Here is a 26,372-nt window from a genome sequence, read left to right as displayed (position 1 = left end):
GCAAGAGACCTGGTTATAGTGATGCGTGATTTGAATGCAAAGGTAAGTAATGTGGCAGTTGAGGGAATAATTGGTGTATATTGGGTGTTCAGTGTTGTAAATGGAAATGGTGAATAGGTTGTAGATTTATGTGCTGAGAAAGGACTGTTGATTGGGAATACCTGTTTTAAAAAGAGAGATATACATAAGTATACATATGAAGAAGGAGAGATGGACAGAGAGCGTTAGTAGATCACGTGTTAATTAATAGGCGCGTGAAAGAGAGACTTTTGAATGTTAATGTGCTGAGAGGTGCACCTGGAGGGATGTCTGATCATTATCTTGCGGAGGCGAAGGTGAAGATTTGCAGAGGTTTTCAGAAGAGAAGAGAGAATGTTAGGGTGAAAAGAGTGGTGAGAGTAAGTGAGCTTGAGAAGCAGACTTGTGTGAGGAAGTACCATAAGAGACTGAGTAGAGAATGAATAAAGGTTAGAACTAAGGAGGTAAGGGGAGCGAGGGAGGATTGGGATGTATTTAGGGAAGAAGTGATGGCCTGCGCAAAAGATGCTTGTGGCATGAGAAGGTTGGGAGGTGGGCAGATTAGATAGGGTAGTGAGTGGTGAAATGAAGAAGTAAGATTATTAGTGAAATAGAAGAGAGAGGCATTTGGACGATTTTTGCAGGAAAATAACGTAAATGAGTGGTAGATGTATTTAAGAAAGACTAGGCTAAAAATAACTATTCGAAAACAATGTACTCTAATACCCTTGTTCTCATGTTGGTGGGTAACGGGGTCTACACTGGTTATTTCACAATTTACCGCATTTAGCCTGCAGATAGCACTTTACCGAACCTAATTGTACAACGCGGAGGTATATGAATACGGTGAACTGGTGTTGACCCCGTTCCTCATCAACGTAAGGCGAAGGGTATTCGAGTACATAGTATTCGAATAGTTATTTCGTATTATCCAGGCCCATAGCCTAGTGGTAGCATTCCCGCCGGTGGCACAGGGGTCCTGGGTTCGATCCTGGCTGTTGGAGGTTTGTATGTTCTATGAAGGTGCACGTTCATATGCACTATGTTCGTATTCATATACCTCCGCGCTGTACAGTTAAGTTTGGTAAAATTCTATCTGCTGGCTATGTGCGCCTGTTGGGAAATAATCGGTGGAGACCCCGTTGTTCACCAACCTGAGACGAAGGGTATTCGAGTACAAAGTATTCGAAGAGTTATTTCCTATTAGCCAGGCCCATAGCCTAGCGGTAGCATTCCCTCCTGTGGCACAGGGGTTCCGAGTTCGATCCTGGTTCTTGGAGGTTTGTATGTTCTATGAAGGTGCGTGATCATATACACTTTATTCGTATTCATATACCTCCGCATTGTACACTTAGGTTCGGTAAAATGGTATCTGCTGGCTATGTGCGCCGGTTGGGGAATAATCGGTGTAGACCCCGTTGCTCACCTACGTGAGACGAAGGGTATTCGAGTACACAGTATTCGAATAGTTATTTCATATTAGCTAGGCCCATGGCCTGGCAGTAGCATTCCTGCCGATGGCACAAGGGTCCTGGGTTCGATCGTGGCTGTTGGAGGTTTGTATGTTATATGAAGGAGAGCGTTCATATGCACCTTATTCGTATTCATATACCTCCGCATTGTACAGTTAGGTTCGATAAAATTCTATCTGCTGGGTATGTGCGCCTGTTGGGAAATAACCAGTGTAGATCCCGTTGCTTACCAATGTGAGACGAAGGGTATTCGAGTACATAGTATTCGAATAGTTATTTCCTATTTGCCAGGCCCATACCCTAGCGGTGGCATTCCCGCCTGTGGCACAGGTTTCCCTGGTTCATTCTTGGCTGTTGGAAGTTTGTATGTTCTGTGAAGGTGCGCGATCATATTCACTTTATTCGTATTCATATACTTCTACGTTGTACAGTTAGGTTCGGTAAAATACTATCTGCTGAGTATGTGCGCCTGTTGCGAAAAAAACCCGTTTAGACCCTCTTGCTCACCAACGTGAGACGAGGGGTATTCGAATACACAGCATTCTAATAGTTAATTCCTATTAGCCAGGCCAATAGCCTAACGGTAGCATTCCCTCCTTTGGCACAAGGGTCCCAAGTTCGATGCTGGCTGTTGGAGGTTTATATTTTCTATGATGGTGCGCGATTATATGCACTATATTCGTATTCATTTACCTTCGATTGTACAGTTAGGTTCTATTAAATGCTATCTGCAGGCTATGTGCTCCTGTTGGGAATTAACCGGTGTAGACCCCGTTGCTCACCAACGTCAGATGAAGGGTATTGGATTACATAGTATTCGAATAGTTATTTCCTATCATCCAGGCCCATAGCCTAATAGTATCATTCCCGCCTGTTGCACAGGTTTCCCCGGGTTCGATCCTGGCTGTTGAAGGTTTGTATGTTTTATGAAGGTGCGCGTTTCTATGCCCTTAATTTGTATTCATATACCTCCTCTTTGTACAGTTAGGTTCGGTAAAATGCTATCTGCTGGGTATGTGTGCCTGTTGGGAAATAACCGGTGTAGACCCCTTTGCTCACCAACTTCAGACTAGTGGTATTCGAATTGTCATTTTCTATTGGTCAGGCCCATAGCCTAGCGGTAGCATTCCCGCTTGTGGCACAGGGGTCACGAGTTCGATCCTGGCGGTTGGAGGTTTTTATGTTCTATGAAGGTGCGCGTTCATATGCACTTTATTCGTATTCATACACCTCCGCGTTGTACAGTTAGGTTCGGTAAAATGCTATGTGGTGGCTATGTGCGCCCGTTGGGAAATAACCGGTGTAGACCCCGTTTCTCACAAACGTGAGACGAACTGTATTCGAGTATATAGTATTCGAATAGTTATTCCCACTAGCCAGGCCCATAACCTAACGGTAGATTCCCGCCTGTGGCACAGGGGTCCCGGGTTCCATCCTGACTGTTGGAGGTTTGTCTGTTCTATGAAAGTGCGCGTTCATATGCACTTTATTCTTATTCATATATCTCCGCGTTGTACAATTAGGTTCGGTAAAATGCTATCTGCTGGCTATGTGCGCCTGTTGGGAAACAACCTTTGTAGACCCCGTTGCTCAAGAATGTAAAACGAAGGGTTTCGAGTAAATAGTATTCGAATAGTTATTTCCTATTAACCACACCCATAGCATGAAAATAGCATTCCAGACTGTGGCACAGAATTCCCGGCCTCGATCCTTGCTGTTGTAGATTTGTATGTTTTATGAAGGTGCGCGTTCATATGCACTTTATCCGTGTTCATATACCTCTGCGTTCTATAGTTATGTTCGGTAAAATGGTATCTGCTGCTTATGTGCGCCTGTTGGGAAATAACCGCTGTAGACCCCGTTGCTCACCAACGTGAGACGAAGGGTATTCGATTACATAGTATTCGAATAGTTATTACCTATCAGCCAGGCCCGAAACCTAGCGGTAGCATTCGCGCCTTTAGCACAGGGGTCCCGGGTTCGATTCTGGCTGTTGGAGGTTTGTATGTTCTATGAAGGTGCGCGATCATATGCACTTTATTCGTATTCATATACCTCCGCGTTGTACAGTTAGGTTCGGTAAAATGCTATCTGCTGGCTATATTCGCCTGTTTGGAAATAACCGATGTAGACCCCGTTACTCACTAACGAGAGACGAAGGGTATTCGAGTAAAGAGTATTCGAATAGTTATTACCTATTAGCCTAGTCCATAGACTACCTGTAGCGTTCCCACCTGTGGCACAGGGGTTCCGGGTTTGATTCTGGCTGTTGGAGGTTTGTATGTTCTATGAAGGTGAACAATCATATGAACTTTATTTATATTAATATACCTCCGCGTTCTAAAGTTAGGTTGGGTAAAAAGATATCTGCTGGCTTTGTGCGACTGTTGGGAAATAACCGGTGTACACCCCGTTGCTCACCAACGTGAGATGAACGGTATTCGATTACATAGTATTCGAAACGTTATTTCCTATTAGGCAGGCCGAAAGCCTAGTGGTAGGATTCCCGCCCGTGGCACAGGCTTTCCGGGTTCGATCTTTGATGTTGGAGGTTTCTATGTTCTATGAAGGTGCGCGATCATATGTACTTTATATATATATATATATATATATATATATATATATATATATATATATATATATATATATATATATATATATATATATTTATATATATATATATATATACATTTTTTTTTCTTTTTCATACTATTCGCTATTTCCCGCGATAGCGAGGTAGCGTTAAGAACAGAGGACTGGGCCTTTGAGGGAATATCCTCACCTGCACCTCTTCTCTGTTCCTTCTTTTGGAAAATTAAAAAAGAAAAAAAAAACGAGAAGGGAGGATTTCCAGCCCCCCGCTCCCTTCCCTTTTAGTCGCCTTCTACGACACGCAGGGAATACGTGGGAAGTATTCTTTCTCCCCTATCCCCAGGGAATATATATATATATATATATATATATATATATATATATATATATATATATATATATATATATATATATATATATATATATATATATATCAGGAGCATTGCTACTCCTTCCCTTGCTTTTGTCCTCTCACTAACCCCTGACTTTACTCCCCAGACATTCCCAAACCACTCTTCCCCTTTACCCTTGAGCTTCGTTTCACTCAGAGCCTAAACATCCAGGTTCCCTTCCTCAAACATACTACCTATCTCTCCTTTTTTCACATCTTGGTTACATCCACAACCATTAGGGCACCCCACTCTGAGCCTTCGAGGAGGATGAGCACTCCCCGCGTGACTCCTTCTTCTGTTTCCCATTTTAGAAAGTTAATACAAGGAGGGGAGGATTTCTAGGCCCCCGCTCCCGTCCCCTCTAGTCGCTTTCTACGACACGCGAGGAATACGTGGGAAGTATTCTTTCACCCCTATCCCCAGGGATAATATACATATATATATACATATACACATACACACACATACACATACATACGCACATATACACACACACACATACATATATATACATATGAAAAATGTAAGAAACAATTTAGAAAACTGAAACTTCTAGCTTGAAATGAATGAAACAGGAGTTGTGGGAGTATGTGATAGAGTGTAAGAAAGTAAATTCTCGATTAATATGGGTAAAACTGAAAGTTGATGGAGAGAGGTGGGTGATTATTGGTGCATATGCACCTGGGCATGAGAAGAAAGATCAAGAGAGGCAAGTGTTTTGGGAGCAGCTGAATGAGTGTGTTAGTGGTTTTGATGCACGAGACCGGGTTATAGTGATGGGTGATTTGAATGCAAAGGTGAGTAATGAGGCAGTTGAGGGAATAATTGGTATACATGGGGTGTTCAGTGTTGTAAATGGAAATGGTGAAGAGCTTGTAGATTTATGTGCTGAAAAAGGACTGATGATTGGGAATACCTGGTTTAAAAAGCGAGATATACATAAGTATACTTATGTAAGTAGGAGAGATGGCCAGAGAGCGTTATTGGATTATGTGTTAATTGACAGGCGTGCGAAAGAGAGACTTTTGTATGTTAATGTGCTGAGAGGTGCAACTGGAGGGATGTCTGATCATTATCTTGTGGAGGCTAAGGTGAAGATTTGTATTGGTTTTCAGAAAAGAAGAGTGAATGTTGGGGTGAAGAGGGTTGTGAGAGTAAGTGAGCTTGAGAAGGAGACCTGTGTGAGGAAGTACCAGGAGAGACTGAGTACAGAATGGAAAAAGGTGAGAACAATGGAAGCAAGGGGAGTGGGGGAGGAATGGGATGTATTTAGGGAATCAGTGATGGATTGCGCAAAAGATGCTTGTGGCATGAGAAGAGTGGGAGGTGGGTTGATTAGAAAGGGTAGTGAGTGGTGGGATGAAGAAGTAAGAGTATTAGTGAAAGAGAAGAGAGAGGCATTTGGACGATTTTTGCAGGGAAAAAATGCAATTGAGTGGGGGATGTATAAAAGAAAGAGACAGGAGGTCAAGAGAAAGGTGCAAGCGGTGAAAAAAAGGGCAAATGAGAGTTGGGGTGAGAGAGTATCATTAAATTTTAGGGAGAATAAAAAGATGTTCTGGAAAGAGGTAAATAAAGTGCGTAAGACAAGGGAGCAAATGGGAACTTCAGTGAAGGGCGCAAATGGGGAGGTGATAACAAGTAGTGGTGATGTGAGAAAGAGATGGAGTGAATATTTTGAAGGTTTGTTGAATGTGTTTGATGATAGAGTGGCAGATATAGGGTGTTTTGGTCGAGGTGGTGTGCAAAGTGAGAGGGTTAGGGAAAATGATTTGGTAAACAGAGAAGAGGTAGTGAAAGCTTTGCGGAAGATGAAAGCCGGCAAGGCAGCAGGTTTGGATGGTATTGCAGTGGAATTCATTAAAAAAGGGGGTGACTGTATTGTTGACTGGTTGGTAAGGTTATTTAATGTATGTATGACTCATGGTGAGGTGCCTGAGGATTGGCTGAATGCGTGCATAGTGCCATTGTACAAAGGCAAAGGGGATAAGAGTGAGTGCTCAAATTACAGAGGTATAAGTTTGTTGAGTATTCCTGGTAAATTATATGGGAGGGTATTGATTGAGAGGGTGAAGGCATGTACAGAGCATCAGATTGGGGAAGAGTAGTGTGGTTTCAGAAGTGGTAGAGGATGTGTGGATCAGGTGTTTGCTTTGAAGAATGTATGTGAGAAATACTTAGAAAAGCAAATGGATTTGTATGTAGCATTTATGGATCTGGAGAAGGCATATGATAGAGTTGATAGAGATGCTCTGTGGAAGGTATTAAGAATATATGTTGTGGGAGGAAAGTTGTTAGAAGCAGTGAAAAGTTTTTATCGAGGATGTAAGGCATGTGTACGTGTAGGAAGAGAGGAAAGTGATTGGTTCTCAGTGAATGTAGGTTTGCGGCAGGGGTGTGTGATGTCTCCATGGTTGTTTAATTTGTTTATGGATGGGGTTGTTAGGGAGGTAAATGCAAGAGTTTTGGAAAGAGGGGCAAGTATGAAGTCTGTTGGGGATGAGAGAGCTTGGGAAGTGAGTCAGTTGTTGTTCGCTGATGATACAGCGATGGTGGCTGATTCATGTGAGAAACTGCAGAAACTGGTGACTGAGTTTGGTAAAGTGTGTGGAAGAAGAAAGTTAAGAGTAAATGTGAATAAGAGCAAGGTTATTAGGTACAGTAGGGTTGAGGGTCAAGTCAATTGGGAGGTGAGTTTGAATGGAGAAAAACTGGAGGAAGTGAAGTGTTTTAGATATCTGGGAGTGGATCTGGCAGCGGATGGAACCATGGAAGCGGAAGAGGATCATAGGGTGGGAGAGGGGGCGAGAATTCTGGGGGCCTTGAAGAATGTGTGGAAGTCGAGAACATTACCTCGGAAAGCAAAAATGGGTATGTTTGAAGGAATAGTGGTTCCAACAATGTTGTATGGTTGCGAGGCGTGGGCTATGGATAGAGTTGTGCGCAGGAGGATGGATGTGCTGGAAATGAGATGTTTGAGGACAATGTGTGGTGTGAGGTGGTTTGATCGAGTGAGTAACGTAAGGGTATGAGAGATGTGTGGAAATAAAAAGTGCGTGGTTGAGAGAGCAGAAGAGGGTGTTTTGAAGTGGTTTGGGCACATGGACAGGATGAGTGAGGAAAGATTGACCAAGAGGATATATGTGTCGGAGGTGGAGGGAACAAGGAGAAGAGGGAGACCAAATTGGAGGAGGAAAGATGGAGTGAAAAAGATTTTGTGTGATCGGGGCCTGAACATGCAGGAGGGTGAAAGGAGGGCAAGGAATAGAGTAAATTGGAGCGATGTGGTATACCGGGGTTGACGTGCTGTCAGTGGATTGAATCAAGGCATGTGAAGCGTCTGGGGTAAACCATGGAAAGCTGTGTAGGTATGTATATTTGCGTGTGTGGACGTATGTATATACATGTGTATGGGTGTGGGTTGGGCCATTTCTTTCGTCTGTTTCCTTGCGCTACCTCGCAAACGCGGGAGACAGCGACAAAAAAAAAAATATAGATAGATAGATAGATAGATAGATATATGTTTTCTATTATTATTTTGCTTTGTCGCTCTCTCCCGCGTTTGCGAGGTAGCGCACGGAAACAGACGAAAGAAATGGCCTAACCCACCCCCATACACATGTACATATATACAAGTCAACACACGCAAATATACATACCCATACATCTCAATGTACATATATATATACACACACAGACACATGCATATATACACATGCACACAATTCACATTGTCTGCCTTCATTCATTCCCATCGCCACCTCGCCACACATGGATTAACCTCCCCCTCCCCCTCATGTGTGCGAGGTAGCGCTAGGAAAAGACAACAAAGGCCCCATTCGTTCACACTCAGTCTCTAGATGTCTTGCAATAATGCCCGAAACCACAGCTCCCTTTCCACATCCAGGACCCACACAACTTTCCATGGTTTACCCCAGACGCTTCATATGCCCTGATTCATATCCATTGACACCACGTTGACCCCGGTATACCACATCGATCCAATTCACTCTATTCCTTGCCCGCCTTTTACCCTCATGCATGTTCAGGCCTCGATCACTCAAAATCTTTTTTTCACTCCATCTTTCCACCTCAAATTTGGTCTCCCACTTCTCGTTTCCTCCACCTCCGACATATATATCCTCTTGGTCAATCTTTCCTCACTCATTGTCTCCATGTGACCAAACCATTTCAAAACACCCTCTTCTGCTCTCTCAACCACGCTCTTTTTATTTCCACACATCTCACTTACCCTTACATTACTTACTCGATCAAACCACCTCACACCACATATTGTCCTCAAACATCTCATTTCCAGCACATCCACCCTCCTGCGTACAACTCTATCCATAGCCCACCCCTTGGAACTATACAACATTGTTGGAACCACTATTCCTTCAAAAATAGGAATTTTTGCTTTCCGAGATAATGTTCTCGAGTTCCACGCAATCTTCAAGGCTCCCAGGATTTTCGCCCCTCCCCCACCCTATGATTCACTTGCGCTTCCATGGTTCCATCCGCTGCCAGATCCACTCCCAGATATCTAAAACACTTTACTTCCTCCAGTTTTTCTCCATTCAAACTTACATCCCAATTGACTTGACCCTAAAGCCTAATGTACCTAATAACCTTGCTCTTATTCACATTTACTCTTAACTTTCTTCTTTCACACACTTTACCAAACTCAGTCACCAGCTTCTGCAGTTTCTCACATGAATCAGCCACCAGTGCTGTATCATCAGCGAACAACAATTGACTCACTTCCCAAGCTCTCTAATGCATAACAGGCTGCATAATTGCCCCTCTTTCCAAAATTCTTCCATTCATCTCCCTAACAACCCCATCCATAAAAAAATTAAACAACCATGGAGACATCACACACCCCAGCCGCAAACCTATATTCACTGAGAACCAATCACTTTCATTTCTTCCTACACATACACATATGCATATTTGCGTCCACACACGCAAATATACAAACCTATACATCTCAATGTACACATATATATACACACACAGACATATACATATATATATACATGTACATAATTCATACTTTCTGCCTTTATTTATTCCCATCGCCACCTCGCCACACATGGATTATAAAAACCCTGCCCCTCATGTGTGCGAGGTAGCGCTAGGAAAAGACAACAAAGGCTACATTCATTCAAGCTCAGTCTCTAGCTGTCATGTAATAATGCACCGTAACCACAGCTCCCTTTCCATATCCAGGCCCCACAGAACTTTTGATGGTTCACCCCAGACGCTTCACATGCTTTGGTCCAATCCATTGACAGCACGTCGGCTCCGGTATACCACTTCGTTCCAATTCACTCTATTCCTTGCACGCCTTTCACCCGCCTGCATGTTCAGGCCCCGATCACTCAAAATCTTTTTCACTCCATCTTTCCACATCCAATTTGGTCTCCCACTTCATCTCGTTCCCTCCACCTCTGACACATATATCCTCTTAGTCAATCTTTCCCCACTCATTCTCTCCATGTGACCAAAACATTTCAAAACACCCTCTTCTGCTCTCTCAACCACACTCTTTTTATTTCCAAACATCTCTCTTATCCTTACATTACCTACTCGATCAAACCACCTCACACCACAAATTGTCCTCAGACATCTCAATTCCAGCACATCCATCCTCTTACGCACAACGCTATCCATAGCCCACGCCTCGCAGTCATACAACATTGTTGGAACAACTATTCCTTCAAACATTCCTATTTTTACTATCCGAGATAATGTTCTCGACGTCCATACATTCTTCAAGGCTCCTAGAATTGTCGCCCCTTACCCCACCCTTTGATTCACTTCCGCTTCCATGGTTCCATCCACTGCTAGATCCACTACCAGATACCTAAAACATTTCACTTCCTCCAGTTTTTCTCCATTCAAACTTACCTCCCAATTGACTTGACCCTAAACCATACTGTACCTAATAACCTTGCTTTTATTCACATTTCCTCTTAACTTTCTTCTTTCACACACTTTAACAAACTCAGTCACCAGCTTCTGCAGTTTCTCACATGAATCAGCAACCAGCGCTGTATCATCAGCGAACAACAATTGACTCACTTCCCAAGCTCTTTCATCCTCAACAGACTGCATACTTGCCCCTCTTCCCAAAACTCTTGCGTTCATCTCCCTAACAACCCCATCCATAAACAAATTAAACAACCATGGAGACATCACACAACCCTGCCGCAAACCTACATACTCTGAGAACCAATCACTCTACTCTCTTCCCACACGTACACATGCCTTACATCCTCGATAAAAACTTTTCACTGCTTCTAACAACTTGCCTCTCACACCACATATTATTAATACCTTCCACAGAGCATATCTATGAACAGTATTATGTGCCTTCTCCAGATCCAAAAATTCTACATACAAATCCTTTCTCACATACATTCTTCAAAGCAAACACCTGATCCACACATCCTCTACCACTTCTGAAGCCACACTGCTCTTCCCCAATCTGATGCTCTGTACATGCCTTCAACCTCTCAATCAATACCCTGCCATATAATTTACCAGGAATACTTAACAAACTTATATCTCTGTAATTTGAGCATTCACTCTTATCCCCTTGCCCTTTGTACAATGGCAATATACAAGCATTCTGCCAATCCTCAGGCACCTCACTATGAATCATACATACATTAAATAACCTTACCAACCAATCAACAATACAGTCACCCCCTATTTTAATAAATTCCACTGCAATACCACACAAAGCTGTTGCCTTGCCGGTTTTCATCTTCCGCACACTTTTACTACCTCTTCTCTGTTTACCAAATCATCTTCCGTATATATATATATGTATATATATATATATATATATATATATATATATATATATATATATATATATATATATATATATATATATATATATTATCCCTGGGGATAGGGGATTAAGAATACTTCCCACGTATTCGCTGCGTGTCGTAGAAGGCGACTAAAAGGGGAGGGAGCGGGGGGCTGGAAATCCTCCCATCGCGGTTTTTTTTTTTTTTTTTTTTTTTTTTTTCAAAAGAAGGAACAGAGAATTTGACAAGGTGAGGGTATTCCCTCAAAGGCCCAGTCCTCTGTTCTTAACGCTACCTCGCTAATGCGGGAAATGGCGAATAGTTTGAAAAAAAAAAAAAATATATATATATATATATATATATATATATATATATATATATATATATATATATATATATATATATATATATATATATATATTTATATATATGTATATTTTATTTATATTCATTTATTATACTTTGTCGCTGTCTCCCGCGTTTGCGAGGTAGCGCAAGGAAACAGACGAAAGAAATGGCCCAACCCCCCCCATAAACATGTATATACCTACGTCCACACACGCAAATATACATACCTACACAGCTTTCACTGGTTTACCCCAGACGCTTCACATGCCTTGATTCAATCCACTGACAGCACGTCAACCCCGGTATACCACATCGCTCCAATTCACTCTATTCCTTGCCCTCCTTTCACCCTCCTGCATGTTCAGGCCCCAATCACACAAAATCTTTTTCACTCCATCTTTCCACCTCCAATTTGGTCTCCCTCTTCTCGTTCCCTCCACCTCCGACACATATATCCTCTTGGTCAATCTTTCCTCACTCATTCTCTCCATGTGCCCAAACCACTTCAAAACACCCTCTTCTGCTCTCTCAACCACGCTCTTTTTATTTCCACACATCTCTCTTACCCTTACGTTACTTACTCGATCAAACCACCTCACACCACACATTGTCCTCAAACATCTCATTTCCTGCACATCCATCCTCCTGCGCACAACTCTATCCTCGCAACCATACAACATTGTTGGAACCACTATTCCTTCAAACATACCCATTTTTGCTTTCCGAGATAATGTTCTCGACTTCCACACATTCTTCAAGGCCCCCAGAATTTTCGCCCCCTCCCCCACCCTATGATCCACTTCCGCTTCCACAGTTCCATCCGCTGCCAGATCCACTCCCAGATATCTAAAACACTTCACTTCCTCCAGTTTTTCTCCATTCAAACTCACCTCCCAATTGACTTGACCCTCAACCCTACTGTACCTAATAACCTTGCTCTTATTCACATTTACTCTCAACTTTCTTCTTCCACACACTTTACCAAACTCAGTCACCAGCTTCTGCAGTTTCTCACATGAATCAGCCACCAGCGCTGTATCATCAGCGAACAACAACTGACTCACTTCCCAAGCTCTCTTATCCCCAACAGACTTCATACTTGCCCCTCTTTCCAAAACTCTTGCATTTACCTCCCTAACAACCCCATCCATAAACAAATTAAACAACCATGGAGACATCACACACCCCTGCCGCAAACCTACATTCACTGAGAACCAATCACTTTCCTCTCTTCCTACACGTACACATGCCTTACATCCTCAATAAAAACTTTTCACTGCTTCTAACAACTTTCCTCCCACACCATATATTCTTAATACCTTCCACAGAGCATCTCTATCAACTCTATCATATGCCTTCTCCAGATGCATAAATGCTACATACAAATTCATTTGCTTTTCTAAGTATTTCTCACATACATTCTTCAAAGCAAACACCTGATCCACGCATCCTCTACCACTTCTGAAACCACACTGCTCTTCCCCAATCTGATGCTCTGTACATGCCTTCACCCTCTCAATCAATACCCTCCCATATAATTTACCAGGAATACTCAACAAACTATACCTCTGTAATTTGAGCACTCACTCTTATCCCCTTTGCCTTTGTACAATGGCACTATGCACGCATTCCGCCAATCCTCAGGCACCTCACCATGAGTCATACATACATTAAATAACCTTACCAACCAGTCAACAATACAGTCACCCCCTTTTTTAATAAATTCCACTGCAATACCATCCAAACCTGCTGCCTTGCCGGCTTTCATCTTCCGCAAAGCTTTCACTACCTTTCTTTTAACCTATTCGCCATTTCCCGCGTTAGCGAGGTAGCGTTAAGAACAGAGGACTGGGCCTTTTTTGGAATATCCTCACCTGGCCCCCTCTGTTCCTTCTTTTGGAAAATAGAAAAAAGAAAAAAAAACGAGAGGGGAGGATTTCCAGCCCCCCGCTCCCTCCCCTTTTAGTCGCCTTCTACGACACGCAGGGAATACGTGGGAAGTATTCTTAATCCCCTATCCCCCTATATATATAAACATACATATATATATATATATATATATATATATATATATATATATATATATATATATGTATATATATATATATATATATATATATATATATATATATATATATATATATATATATATATATATATATATATATATATATATATATTCATTTATTTTGCTTTGTCGCTATCTCCCGCGTTTGCGAGGTATCGCAAGGAAACAGAGGAAAGAATTGGCCCAATCCACCCCCATACGCATATATATACATACACGTCCACACAGGAAAATATACATACCTATACATTTCAATGTACACATATATATACACACACACACATATACATATATACACAAGTACATAATTCATGCTGTCTGCCTTTATTTATTCCCATCGCCACCTCGCCACACATGGAATAACATCTCCCTCCCCCCTCATGTGTGCGAGGTAGTGCTAGGAAAAGACAACAAAGGCCCCATTCGTTCACACTCAGTCTCTACCGGTCATGTAATAATGCTAGAAACCACAGCTCAATTTCCACATCCAGGCCCGACAGAACCCTCCATGGCCCACCCCAGACGCTTCACATGCCCTGATTCAATCCATTGACATTACGTATACCTCATCGACCCCGGTATACCACATCGATCCAGTTCACTCTATTCCTTGCCCGCCTTTCACCTTCTTGAATGTTCGGGCCCCGATCGCTCAAAATCTTTATCACTCCATCTTTCCACCTCCAATTTGGTCTCCCAGTTTTCCTCGTTTCTTCGAAATCCGACACATATATCCCCTTGGTCAATCTCTCCTCACTCATTCCCTCCATGTGCCCACACCATTTCAAAAACCCTCTTCTGCTCTCTCAACCACGCTCTTTTCATTTCCATACATCTCTCTTACACTTCCATTACTTAGTCGATCAAAAAACCTCACACCACATATTGTCATCAAACATCTCATTTCCAGCACACCTCCTGCGCACAACTCTATACATAGCCAACGCCTCGCAGCCATACAACAGTGTTGGAGCCACTGTTCATTCAAACATACCCATTTTTGCTTTCCGAGATAATGTTCTCGACTTCCAAACATTCTTCAAGGCTCCCAGGATTTTCGTCCCCTCCCCCACCCTATGATTCACTTCCGCTTCCATGGTTCCATCCGCTGTCAGATCCACTCCGGGATATCTAAAACACTTTACTTACTCCAGTTTTTCCCCATTCAAACTTACCTCCCAATTGACTTGACCCTCAACCCTACTGTACCTAATAACCTTGCTCTTACTCACATTTACTCTTAAGTTTATTGTTTCACACACTTCACCACATTCAATCACCAGCTTCTGGAGTTTCTCACATGAATCAGCCACCTGCGCTGTATCATCAGCGAGCAACAAGTGACTCACATCTCAAGCTCTCTCATCCCCAACAGACTGCCTACTTGCCCCTCTTTCCCAAACTCTTGCATTCACCTCCTTAACAACCCCATCCATAAACAAAATAAACAACCATGGAGACATCACACACCCCTTCCGGAAACCTACATTCACTGAGAGCCAATTACTTTCTTCTCTTCCTACAAGTACATATTCCTTACATCCTCGATAAAAAGTTTTCTCTGCTTCTAAAAACTTGCCTCCCACACCATATATTCTTAGTAACTTCCACAGAGCACCTCTATCAACTCTATCATATGCCTTCTACAGATCCATAAATGCTACATACAAATCCATTTGCTTTTCTAAGTATTTCTCACATTCATTCTTCAAAGCAAACACCTTATCCACACATCCTCTTCCACTTCTGAAACCACACTGCTCTTCCCCAATCTGACGCTCTGTACATGCCTTCACCCTCTCAATCAATACCCTCCCGTATAATTTACCAGGAATACTCAGCAAACTTATACCTCTGTATTTTGAACACTCACTCTTATCCCCTTTCCCTTTGTACTGTGGCACTATGCAAGCATTCCGCCATTCCTCAAGCACCTCACCATGAATCATACATACATTAAGTGACCTTACCAATCACCCCCTTTTTTAATAAATTCCACTGCAATACCATCCAACACCGATGCCTTGCCGTCTTTCATCTTCCGCAAAGCTTTTAAAGCCTCTTCCCTTTTTACCAAATCATTCTCCTTAGCCCTCTCACCTTGCACACCACCTCGACCAAAACACCCTTTATTATCATCAAACACATTCAACAAACCTTCGAAATACTCACTCCATCTCCTTCTCATATCACCACTACTTGTTATGACCTCCCCATTTGCCCCCTTCACTGAAGTTTCCATTTGCTCACTTGTCTTACGAACTTTATCTAACTCCTTCCAGAACATCTTTTTAGTCTCCCTAAAATTTAATGATACTCTCTCACCGCAACTCTCATTTGCCCTCTTTTTCACATCTTGCACCTTTTTCTTGACCTCCTGCCTCTTTCTTTTAAACATCTCCCACTGATTTGCATTTTTTCCCTGCAAATATCGTCCAAATGCCTCTCTCTTCTCTTTCACAAATGATCTTACTTCTTTATCCCACCACTCACTACCCTTTCTAATCAACCCACCTCCCACGCTTCTCATGCCACAAGCATCTTTTGCGCAAACCATCACTGCTTCCCTAAATACATCCCATTCCTCCCCCACTCCCCTTGCCTCCTTTGTTCTCACCTTTTTCCATTCTGTACTCAGTCTCTCCTGGTACTTCCTCACGCAAGTCTCCTTCCCAAGCTCACTTACTCTCACGACTCTCTTAACCCCAACATTGTTCAGAACATGTTTTGGACAATCGCAAACTTACCAAATGTCGTCCTAGCTTCGTCTCTTCGATGTGTATCAACTGACTGTTATATTTCTCTCTTGTGTGTCCCCTGATGATGTGATTATTACACGAAAGTGCACTTGGGAACTTCTCGAGTTTCATTTTCCCCGTGGACTCATAGGAATATCTTGATCACGCACAAGATTGTCATCCTTTCCGATATATATATATATATATATATATATATATATATATATATATATATATATATATATATATATATATATATATATATATATATATATATATATATACATATATATATATATATATATATTTTTTTTTTTTTTTTTGCTTTGTCGCTGTCTCCCGTGTTTGCGAGGTAGCGCAAGGAAACAGACGAAAGAAATGGCCCAACCCACCCCTATACACATGTATATACATACGTCCACACACGCAAATATACATACCTACACAGCTTTCCATGGTTTACCCCAGACGCTTCACATGCCCCGTTTCAATCCACTGACAGCACGTCAACCCCGGTATACCACATCGCTCCAATTCACTCTATTCCTTGCCCTCCTTTCACCCTCCTGCATGTTCAGGCCCCGATCACACAAAATCTTTTTCACTCCATCTTTCCACATCCAATTTGGTCTCCCTCTTCTCCTCGTTCCCTCCACCTCCGACACATATATCCTCTTGGTCAGTCTTTCCTCACTCATTCTCTCCATGTGACCAAACCATTTCAAAACACCCTCTTCTGCTCTCTCAAACAAGCTCTTTTTATTTCCACACATCTCTCTTACCCTTACGTTACTTACTCGATCAAACCACCTCACACCACACATTGGCCTCAAACATCTCATTTCCAGCACATCCATCCTCCTGCGCACACCTCTATCCATAGTCCACGCCTCGCAACCATACAACATTGTTGGAACCACTATTCCTTCAAACATACCCATTTTTGCTTTCCGAGATAATGTTCTCGACTTCCAAACATTCTTCAAGGCTCCCAGGATTTTCGTCCCCTCCCCCACCCTATGATTCACTTCCGCTTCCATGGTTCCATCCGCTGTCAGATCCACTCCGGGATATCTAAAACACTTTACTTACTCCAGTTTTTCTCCATTCAAACTTACCTCCCAATTGACTTGACCCTCAACCCTACTGTACCTAATAACCTTGCTCTTACTCACATTTACTCTTAAGTTTATTGTTTCACACACTTCACCACACTCAATCACCAGCTTCTGGAGTTTCTCACATGAATCAGCCACCTGCGCTGTATCATCAGCGAGCAACAAGTGACTCACATCTCAAGCTCTCTCATCCCCAACAGACTGCCTACTTGCCCCTCTTTCCCAAACTCTTGCATTCACCTCCTTAACAACCCCATCCATAAACAAAATAAACAACCATGGAGACATCACACACTCCTTCCGGAAACCTACATTCACTGAGAGCCAATTACTTTCTTCTCTTCCTACACGTACATATTCCTTACATCCTCGATAAAAAGTTTTCACTGCTTCTAAAAACTTGCCTCCCACACCATATATTCTTAGTAACTTCCACAGAGCACCTCTATCAACTCTATCATATGCCTTCTACAGATCCATAAATGCTACATACAAATCCATTTGCTTTTCTAAGTATTTCTCACATTCATTCTTCAAAGCAAACACCTTATCCACACATCCTCTTCCACTTCTGAAACCACACTGCTCTTCCCCAATCTGACGCTCTGTACATGCCTTCACCCTCTCAATCAATACCCTCCCGTATAATTTACCAGGAATACTCAGCAAACTTATACCTCTGTATTTTGAACACTCACTCTTATCCCCTTTCCCTTTGTACTGTGGCACTATGCAAGCATTCCGCCATTCCTCAAGCACCTCACCATGAATCATACATACATTAAGTGACCTTACCAATCACCCCCTTTTTTAATAAATTCCACTGCAATACCATCCAACACCGATGCCTTGCCGTCTTTCATCTTCCGCAAAGCTTTTAAAGCCTCTTCCCTTTTTACCAAATCATTCTCCTTAGCCCTCTCACCTTGCACACCACCTCGACCAAAACACCCTTTATTATCATCAAACACATTCAACAAACCTTCGAAATACTCACTCCATCTCCTTCTCATATCACCACTACTTGTTATGACCTCCCCATTTGCCCCCTTCACTGAAGTTTCCATTTGCTCACTTGTCTTACGCACTTTATCTAACTCCTTCCAGAACATCATTTTAGTCTCCCTAAAATTTAATGATACTCTCTCACCGCAACTCTCATTTGCCCTCTTTTTCACATCTTGCACCTTTTTCTTGACCTCCTGCCTCTTTCTTTTAAACATCTCCCACTGATTTGCATTTTTTCCCTGCAAATATCGTCCAAATGCCTCTCTCTTCTCTTTCACAAATGATCTTACTTCTTTATCCCACCACTCACTACCCTTTCTAATCAACCCACCTCCCACGCTTCTCATGCCACAAGCATCTTTTGCGCAAACCATCACTGCTTCCCTAAATACATCCCATTCCTCCCCCACTCTCCTTGCCTCCTTTGTTCTCACCTTCTTCCATTCTGTACTCAGTCTCTCCTGGTACTTCCTCACGCAAGTCTCCTTCCCAAGCTCACTTACTCTCACGACTCTCTTAACCCCAATATTGTTCAAAACATGTTTTGGACAATCGCAAACTTACCAAATGTCGTCCTAGCTTCGTCTCTTCGATGTGTATCAACTGACTGTTATATTTCTCTCTTGTGTGTCCCCTGATGATGTGATTATTACACGAAAGTGCACTTGGGAACTTCTCGTGTTTCATTTTCCCCGTGGACTCATAGGAATATCTTGATCACGCACAAGATTGTCATCCTTTCCGATATTTATATATATATATATATATATATATATATATATATATATATATATATATATATATATATATATATATATGTATATATATATATATATATATAGATATATATATTTTTCTTTTTTTTTTTTTGCTTTGTCGCTGTCTCCCGTGTTTGCGAGGTAGCGCAAGGAAACAGACGAAAGAAATGGCCCAACCCACCCCTATACACATGTATATACATACGTCCACACACGCAAATATACATACCTACACAGCTTTCCATGGTTTACCCCAGACGCTTCACATGCCCCGTTTCAATCCGCTGACAGCACGTCAACCCCGGTATACCACATCGCTCCAATTCACTCTATTCCTTGCCCTCCTTTCACCCTCCTGCATGTTCAGGCCCCGATCACACAAAATCTTTTTCACTCCATCTTTCCACCTCCAATTTGGTCTCCCTCTTCTCCTCGTTCCCTCCACCTCCGACACATATATCCTCTTGGTCAGTCTTTCCTCACTCATTCTTTCCATGTGACCAAACCATTTCAAAACACCCTCTTCTGCTCTCTCAACCAAGCTCTTTTTATTTCCACACATCTCTCTTACCCTTACGTTACTTACTCGATCAAACCACCTCACACCACACATTGGCCTCAAACATCTCATTTCCAGCACATCCATCCTCCTGCGCACACCTCTATCCATAGTCCACGCCTCGCAACCATACAACATTGTTGGAACCACTATTCCTTCAAACATACCCATTTTTGCTTTCCGAGATAATGTTCTCGACTTCCAAACATTCTTCAAGGCTCCCAGGATTTTCGTCCCCTCCCCCACCCTATGATTCACTTCCGCTTCCATGGTTCCATCCGCTGTCAGATCCACTCCGGGATATCTAAAACACTTTACTTACTCCAGTTTTTCTCCATTCAAACTTACCTCCCAATTGACTTGACCCTCAACCCTACTGTACCTAATAACCTTGCTCTTACTCACATTTACTCTTAAGTTTATTGTTTCACACACTTCACCACACTCAATCACCAGCTTCTGGAGTTTCTCACATGAATCAGCCACCTGCGCTGTATCATCAGCGAGCAACAAGTGACTCACATCTCAAGCTCTCTCATCCCCAACAGACTGCCTACTTGCCCCTCTTTCCCAAACTCTTGCATTCACCTCCTTAACAACCCCATCCATAAACAAAATAAACAACCATGGAGACATCACACACCCCTTCCGGAAACCTACATTCACTGAGAGCCAATTACTTTCTTCTCTTCCTACACGTACATATTCCTTACATCCTCGATAAAAAGTTTTCTCTGCTTCTAAAAACTTGCCTCCCACACCATATATTCTTAGTAACTTCCACAGAGCACCTCTATCAACTCTATCATATGCCTTCTACAGATCCATAAATGCTACATACAAATCCATTTGCTTTTCTAAGTATTTCTCATATTCATTCTTCAAAGCAAACACCTTATCCACACATCCTCTTCCACTTCTGAAACCACACTGCTCTTCCCCAATCTGACGCTCTGTACATGCCTTCACCCTCTCAATCAATACCCTCCCGTATAATTTACCAGGAATACTCAGCAAACTTATACCTCTGTATTTTGAACACTCACTTTTATCCCCTTTCCCTTTGTACTGTGGCACTATGCAAGCATTCCGCCATTCCTCAAGCACCTCACCATGAATCATACATACATTAAGTGACCTTACCAATCACCCCATTTTTTAATAAATTCCACTGCAATACCATCCAACACCGATGCCTTGCCGTCTTTCATCTTCCGCAAAGCTTTTAAAGCCTCTTCCCTTTTTACCAAATCATTCTCCTTAGCCCTCTCACCTTGCACACCACCTCGACCAAAACACCCTTTATTATCATCAAACACATTCAACAAACCTTCGAAATACTCACTCCATCTCCTTCTCATATCACCACTACTTGTTATGACCTCCCCATTTGCCCCCTTCACTGAAGTTTCCATTTGCTCACTTGTCTTACGAACTTTATCTAACTCCTTCCAGAACATCATTTTAGTCTCCCTAAAATTTAATGATACTCTCTCACCGCAACTCTCATTTGCCCTCTTTTTCACATCTTGCACCTTTTTCTTGACCTCCTGCCTCTTTCTTTTAAACATCTCCCACTGATTTGCATTTTTTCCCTGCAAATATCGTCCAAATGCCTTTCTCTTCTCTTTCACAAATGATCTTACTTCTTTATCCCACCACTCACTACCCTTTCTAATCAACCCACCTCCCACGCTTCTCATGCCACAAGCATCTTTTGCGCAAACCATCACTGCTTCCCTAAATACATCCCATTCCTCCCCCACTCTCCTTGCCTCCTTTGTTCTCACCTTCTTCCATTCTGTACTCAGTCTCTCCTGGTACTTCCTCACGCAAGTCTCCTTCCCAAGCTCACTTACTCTCACGACTCTCTTAACCCCAACATTGTTCAAAACATGTTTTGGACAATCGCAAACTTACCAATTGTCGTCCTAGCTTCGTCTCTTCGATGTGTATCAACTGACTGTTATATTTCTCTCTTGTGTGTCCCCTGATGATGTGATTATTACACGAAAGTGCACTTGGGAACTTCTCGTGTTTCATTTTCCCCGTGGACTCATAGGAATATCTTGATCACGCACAAGATTGTCATCCTTTCCGATATATATATATATATATATATATATATATATATATATATATATATATATATATTATATATATATATATATATATATATATATATATATAGATATATATATTTTTCTTTTTTTTTTTTGCTTTGTCGCTGTCTCCCGTGTTTGCGAGGTAGCGCAAGGAAACAGACGAAAGAAATGGCCCAACCCACCCCTATACACATGTATATACATACGTCCACACACGCAAATATACATACCTACACAGCTTTCCATGGTTTACCCCAGACGCTTCACATGCCCCGTTTCAATCCGCTGACAGCACGTCAACCCCGGTATACCACATCGCTCCAATTCACTCTATTCCTTGCCCTCCTTTCACCCTCCTGCATGTTCAGGCCCCGATCACACAAAATCTTTTTCACTCCATCTTTCCACCTCCAATTTGGTCTCCCTCTTCTCCTCGTTCCCTCCACCTCCGACACATATATCCTCTTGGTCAGTCTTTCCTCACTCATTCTCTTCCATGTGACCAAACCATTTCAAAACACCCTCTTCTGCTCTCTCAACCAAGCTCTTTTTATTTCCACACATCTCTCTTACCCTTACGTTACTTACTCGATCAAACCAAATCACACCACACATTGGCTTCAAACATCTCATTTCTAGCACATCCATCCTCCTGCGCACACCTCTATCCATAGTCCACGCCTCGCAACCATACAACATTGTTGGAACCACTATTCCTTCAAACATACCCATTTTTGCTTTCCGAGATAATGTTCTCGACTTCCAAACATTCTTCAAGGCTCCCAGGATTTTCGTCCCCTCCCCCACCCTATGATTCACTTCCGCTTCCATGGTTCCATCCGCTGTCAGATCCACTCCGGGATATCTAAAACACTTTACTTACTCCAGTTTTTCTCCATTCAAACTTACCTCCCAATTGACTTGACCCTCAACCCTACTGTACCTAATAACCTTGCTCTTACTCACATTTACTCTTAAGTTTATTGTTTCACACACTTCACCACACTCAATCACCAGCTTCTGGAGTTTCTCACATGAATCAGCCACCTGCGCTGTATCATCAGCGAGCAACAAGTGACTCACATCTCAAGCTCTCTCATCCCCAACAGACTGCCTACTTGCCCCTCTTTCCCAAACTCTTGCATTCACCTCCTTAACAACCCCATCCATAAACAAAATAAACAACCATGGAGACATCACACACCCCTTCCGGAAACCTACATTCACTGAGAGCCAATTACTTTCTTCTCTTCCTACACGTACATATTCCTTACATCCTCGATAAAAAGTTTTCTCTGCTTCTAAAAACTTGCCTCCCACACCATATATTCTTAGTAACTTCCACAGAGCACCTCTATCAACTCTATCATATGCCTTCTACAGATCCATAAATGCTACATACAAATCCATTTGCTTTTCTAAGTATTTCTCATATTCATTCTTCAAAGCAAACACCTTATCCACACATCCTCTTCCACTTCTGAAACCACACTGCTCTTCCCCAATCTGACGCTCTGTACATGCCTTCACCCTCTCAATCAATACCCTCCCGTATAATTTACCAGGAATACTCAGCAAACTTATACCTCTGTATTTTGAACACTCACTCTTATCCCCTTTCCCTTTGTACTGTGGCACTATGCAAGCATTCCGCCATTCCTCAAGCACCTCACCATGAATCATACATACATTAAGTGACCTTACCAATCACCCCATTTTTTAATAAATTCCACTGCAATACCATCCAACACCGATGCCTTGCCGTCTTTCATCTTCCGCAAAGCTTTTAAAGCCTCTTCCCTTTTTACCAAATCATTCTCCTTAGCCCTCTCACCTTGCACACCACCTCGACCAAAACACCCTTTATTATCATCAAACACATTCAACAAACCTTCGAAATACTCACTCCATCTCCTTCTCATATCACCACTACTTGTTATGACCTCCCCATTTGCCCCCTTCATATGAAGTTTCCATTTGCTCACTTGTCTTACGCACTTTATCTAACTCCTTCCAGAACATCTTTTTAGTCTCCCTAAAATTTAATGATACTCTCTCACCGCAACTCTCATTTGCCCTCTTTTTCACATCTTGCACCTTTTTCTTGACCTCCTGCCTCTTTCTTTTAACCATCTCCCACTGATTTGCATTTTTTCCCTGCAAATATCGTCCAAATGCCTTTCTCTTCTCTTTCACAAATGATCTTACTTCTTTATCCCACCACTCACTACCCTTTCTAATCAACCCACCTCCCACGCTTCTCATGCCACAAGCATCTTTTGCGCAAACCATCACTGCTTCCCTAAATACATCCCATTCCTCCCCCACTCCCCGTGCCTCCTTTGTTCTCACCTTCTTCCATTCTGTACTCAGTCTCTCCTGGTACTTCCTCACGCAAGTCTCCTTCCCAAGCTCACTTACTCTCACGACTCTCTTAACCCCAACATTGTTCAAAACATGTTTTGGACAATCGCAAACTTACCAAATGTCGTCCTAGCTTCGTCTCTTCGATGTGTATCAACTGACTGTTATATTTCTCTCTTGTGTGTCCCCTGATGATGTGATTATTACACGAAAGTGCACTTGGGAACTTCTCGTGTTTCATTTTCCCCATGGACTCATAGGAATATCTTGATCACGCACAAGATTGTCATCCTTTCCGATATATATATATATATATATATATATATATATATATATATATATATATATATATATATATATATATATATATATATATATATATATATATATATTTTTCTTTTTTTTTTTTTGCTTTGTCGCTGTCTCCCGTGTTTGCGAGGTAGCGCAAGGAAACACACGAAAGAAATGGCCCAACCCACCCCTATACACATGTATATACATACGTCCACACACGCAAATATACATACCTACACAGCTTTCCATGGTTTACCCCAGACGCTTCACATGCCCCGTTTCCATCCACTGACAGCACGTCAACCCCGGTATACCACATCGCTCCAATTCACTCTATTCCTTGCCCTCCTTTCACCCTCCTGCATGTTCAGGCCCCGATCACACAAAATCTTTTTCACTCCATCTTTCCACCTCCAATTTGGTCTCCCTCTTCTCCTCGTTCCCTCCACCTCCGACACATATATCCTCTTGGTCAGTCTTTCCTCACTCATTCTCTCCATGTGACAAAACCATTTCAAAACACCCTCTTCTGCTCTCTCAACCAAGCTCTTTTTATTTCCACACATCTCTCTTACCCTTACGTTACTTACTCGATCAAACCACCTCACACCACACATTGGCTTCAAACATCTCATTTCTAGCACATCCATCCTCCTGCGCACACCTCTATCCATAGTCCACGCCTCGCAACCATACAACATTGTTGGAACCACTATTCCTTCAAACATACCCATTTTTGCTTTCCGAGATAATGTTCTCGACTTCCAAACATTCTTCAAGGCTCCCAGGATTTTCGTCCCCTCCCCCACCCTATGATTCACTTCCGCTTCCATGGTTCCATCCGCTGTCAGATCCACTCCGGGATATCTAAAACACTTTACTTACTCCAGTTTTTCTCCATTCAAACTTACCTCCCAATTGACTTGACCCTCAACCCTACTGTACTTAATAACCTTGCTCTTACTCACATTTACTCTTAAGTATATTGTTTCACACACTTCACCACACTCAATCACCAGCTTCTGGAGTTTCTCACATGAATCAGCCACCTGCGCTGTATCATCAGCGAGCAACAAGTGACTCACATCTCAAGCTCTCTCATCCCCAACAGACTGCCTACTTGCCCCTCTTTCCCAAACTCTTGCATTCACCTCCTTAACAACCCCATCCATAAACAAAATAAACAACCATGGAGACATCACACACCCCTTCCGGAAACGTACATTCACTGAGAGCCAATTACTTTCTTCTCTTCCTACACGTACATATTCCTTACATCCTCGATAAAAAGTTTTCACTGCTTCTAAAAACTTGCCTCCCACACCATATATTCTTAGTAACTTCCACAGAGCACCTCTATCAACTCTATCATATGCCTTCTACAGATCCATAAATGCTACATACAAATCCATTTGCTTTTCTAAGTATTTCTCATATTCATTCTTCAAAGCAAACACCTTATCCACACATCCTCTTCCACTTCTGAAACCACACTGCTCTTCCCCAATCTGACGCTCTGTACATGCCTTCACCCTCTCAATCAATACCCTCCCGTATAATTTACCAGGAATACTCAGCAAACTTATACCTCTGTATTTTGAACACTCACTCTTATCCCCTTTCCCTTTGTACTGTGGCACTATGCAAGCATTCCGCCATTCCTCAAGCACCTCACCATGAATCATACATACATTAAGTGACCTTACCAATC

Source organism: Panulirus ornatus, chromosome 2, assembly GCF_036320965.1.
Source record: "Panulirus ornatus isolate Po-2019 chromosome 2, ASM3632096v1, whole genome shotgun sequence".
NCBI lineage: Eukaryota > Metazoa > Arthropoda > Malacostraca > Decapoda > Palinuridae > Panulirus > Panulirus ornatus.
The sequence above is the reverse complement of the archived record's forward strand: the minus strand, read 5'-3'. Positions refer to the sequence as shown.